Source organism: Budorcas taxicolor, chromosome 3 (assembly GCF_023091745.1).
Source record: "Budorcas taxicolor isolate Tak-1 chromosome 3, Takin1.1, whole genome shotgun sequence".
NCBI classification, from domain to species: domain Eukaryota; kingdom Metazoa; phylum Chordata; class Mammalia; order Artiodactyla; family Bovidae; genus Budorcas; species Budorcas taxicolor.
The window spans coordinates 6,195,346-6,199,008 of record NC_068912.1 but is presented as its reverse complement, the minus strand read 5'-3'; the positions used below and the strand labels follow the sequence as shown (position 1 = coordinate 6,199,008).

General features: G+C 41.0%; 1 pseudogene; it reads right to left on the bottom strand.

Annotated features, from left to right (window-relative positions):
- Window positions 1–1,702: 1,702 nt before the first annotated feature.
- On the bottom strand, window positions 1,703–2,265 carry LOC128045348 (60S ribosomal protein L15-like; annotated as a pseudogene).
- Between the last annotated feature and the right edge of the window lie 1,398 nt (window positions 2,266–3,663).

The following is a 3,663-nucleotide window of genomic DNA, read 5'->3' as shown; positions in this document are numbered from 1 at the left end:
CTGAATGCCACAGGAGAACAGAGAGACAGGCTCTGAGTGACGTATCTAGGTCTTGTGTCTATCAGTGCTGACTAGCAGTACTTCGGTTGGGACGTTTACCTGGGCCCTAGGTTGTTTCCACCGATCCTTATCTTGGCAGATACACGCTTATGCTGCTGGGCCTCTAGACATGTACCAGGGGTGGCATTTTACTGCCAACACAATGTTGACATGTGCAAATTCCCCTTTCTCTCTTGCATGATACATTGGTTGCTCCATCAATTCGAGACACAAAGTAGAATAGACAGTGGTGATGAAGCCTTTTTCCTGAGAGAAACTGCAACTTGGGGAAAGCTGCTTTCTTGTCTAGGCCAAATGAGGCTAGAAATGATCTGCTTAATCCAGCCATATAAATGCGTTCACATCTCTCAGGCTCAGGCCTGACTCAGAGGCCTAAGAGATTTCCAGCAGAGAGCTCAAATTTTCAGAAAATTGGAAATCTTAACAGAAAAAAAAAAAAAAAAAGCAGAAAATGCAATTGAAAGCCTTACTCTTGGCCTGGAGACTGGTCTTCATGAACTTCTTGTACAATATTGCTTAGTTACAGGTAAAGATGGGTAGGTCCAAAAGCATTTTTGAAAACCTGACTAGTTTGTGAAGACATTTGAAAGTCTGTCTTGCCTGTCTCAATCTCTTTTTGTCCTTTTTTTTTTTTTAAATTAATTAATTACATTGCATTGGGTTTTAGTTGTGGCATGCAAACTTTTAGCTGTGGCATATGGGATCTAGTTCCTTGACCAGGGGTCGAACCCAGGCCCCCTGCATTGGGAGAATGAAATCTTAGCCACTGGCTCACCAGGGAAGTCCCTCTTCTAGTTTTTTAATTAGAAAAGTTGGGAGAGTTAGGAATGGAAGACTGGAGAGATCCCCATAAAATGAACTTTGGAATATCTTCGTTATGAACTGTTTGCACTTCAAATTAGCTTCCATAAGGCTTTCAGAAGTGCCAAAGCAAAGGCAACAGGGCAAGAAATTCGGCCACAAAAATATTTAAATGAAGTTGGGCAATGAAACTATTTAAGACTCCTGAAATAAAGGAGGAAAGAAAGAGAAAGGAGAAGTGGAACCCAAACAAGGACAACATTTTATACTATATATGCATTTTAGGTAATACTAGCACAGAAGTGTGTCTCTTCAAATGCACTCCCTATCTGAGTGAATCTAAATGTTTTTAAGTCAAAAAATCTTGTGTGTTATTCTAAACTCCTTGTTTGGCAACCCTCTCCTCCAATCAGTCACTAATTTCTGACAAGATATCTTACTATGATTTAAATACATCTATTTCTCTCCATTCTTGCTTCCACCACATTAATTTGTATCATTGTTGATAAATCAGTAGTCTCCGTGTCCTCTTTTCTCCTCAAATTTATCCATAATAAATGTTGCTGAAGTAATATTCTAAAACAACGATCTGCTATTGACACTTCACCCTTCAAAACCTATGCACTATTTCTTGCTGAGGTGACCTGCTCACGACGAAGTTTGCTGAGTGCTTGAGCTCACTACCACCTCTGTCCTTTACTTACTGTAAGCATCTCTCATTTGACTTGGCTTGTGTTTGTTGCCTTTTTTGTGAATGCTCTAAACTGTTTATTAGGTAAGAATTTTATAAACATTTCTTATATTAGCCGTAGTGGCGGAGCTCAGGCTGGAGAGTATTGCATCATCTCCAGGCTGTCTGGGAAGAACCACCAATTTTGTGCAGGGACAAGTGACCCTTTCTGAGACCAGGGCTCTTTCTGCCTGCTGATGTCAGCCTATGCTTGTGGGCTGGTTTGGTGATCCACGGGGTGTTAGGGTTTCTTATGACAACTTTATGGAGTGGATCAATGGGAATAGCCTCAAAGATTGGTACACAGAATCATCCCTAACACAGGAAGACCCCACAGGCCCCACAGTGGCATCCAGCTTGCTCCTTGGCAACAGACTGAAGGCTTTGAGCAAACTTGAGCTGATTGACCCCATGGTGGACAGGCTTGCATAGGTAGCACCCTTAGAAACTGGGCATTTGCAGCCACCATGGTGCACAGGAATCCAATATATGACATGACTTTGCTTGGCCTTGTATCTCAGCCTGCATGCCTGTTGGCTGGGTGGGGTGTGGGAGGGGGGTGAGGAGTGCAGTGCAGGATGGAGAGCTGGCGGTACTGCCAGCAACGTACCCTGAGGGCATCATGTCCACTGCTTCTTCCTCCCTAGTTCCTGGAGGTGTTTGTAAGTGTCCATTTATCTCACCTGATGGCTGCCGCCACATGCAAAGGCCATCACGCTTTTAAAATCTCTCTTGCATATGTCTTTTCTCCCGTCTTAGAATGTAAGGGATCACATTTATGTTCTTTGGTGTCATCAACAGTAGCTAGTTGGCTATTGGATGCAGTGCCAATGATTGGTAAATATTCATAGGGTTTGCTGAATATTTGTATCTGTCTAATGTGCAGCAGAATTCCTGACCCAATTATCAAGGATAGAACTTTTTGAAACTTAAGGCACTAGCTATGATGCAGAAGAAAAGCATTCCATTATGGATGGTCACCAGAATGTTCTGCAACCAAGCTTAGTGGGGAAAAGTCCCTGTATGAGAGTGGAGATCCCAGGGTTTGCCTAGAAAATCTTGGGTTAGAGATGGTATTTCTACTTCCAAATCCTTCTGCTCAACTACATTGATTTTTAAATTTTTTTGGATATGATTAGAATTGAGGCTAGTAATTCTTCTCTAGGGCTGTTGACACATCTCTCCTACCATCTTAACTAGTGAGTCAGCAAAATAGCTCTCTCCTGGGAAGGCAAAGTTACTTTTGGAAAGCTGGGAAAATCTCATCTCTCATTATTTTTTTCCCCGCTGGTTCTTTATATTTTAGGTTTTGTCATTGAATGTGTGTAATTTATTTAGACTGACAAGTTCATTTTTTTAAAATGGGAATACCTGTTATTTTAAAATTTCTGTGGATTTTGGCAGAGCTTTTTGCCTTTTGTGATTTCTAGACACTCTCGTTGTAGTCTTTCTTCTCTCTGCCTGTGTTTTTTGTCTGTATTTTGCAGCCTCTACACACCTCACAAACATATATGACTTTTTCTTTGCAGGGATGGGGGGAGCAGGTATGTCTCATAGTAATCGTCTTTAGAGATACTATCCCTTTACATGATCTCCACTTAGGATCAAAAGGGAAAAAAAAAAAAAAAAAATACTGAGGAGAGGAAAAATCGGCTGAAACAAGTTTACCTAAACAAAAATGCAGCCCAAATGCCTTTTCCTTTAGCTTCTATAAGAAATCTAAAACTAGAAGCTGAAAAAAGTCACAAAAGCAAATTGTCTTCCAGGATGAACCAGTGGTTCTTTCAGAAAGAGATACTAATTGTATTCTTCTTTAGGCAAATTCGACCTGCTTGACTGGCAGGAAGTCTAAGCTCTCTGTGACCCGAGAAGCAGCACCATGGTAAGGTTGTCACAAGCAGAGCTGTGAGTCAGTTCTTTCTCCAAAGACTTCCTACCAAGAAGTGTTTCATTTTCAAGAGAAAGAGAAAAAAATATCCCCCCTCCCTTATTCCCCCATCCTCCATGAGTAAAATAGTTTATGAATTTCCAGGGCTTAAAATCAGAACTAATTTGAAAAAATAAAAATGTTT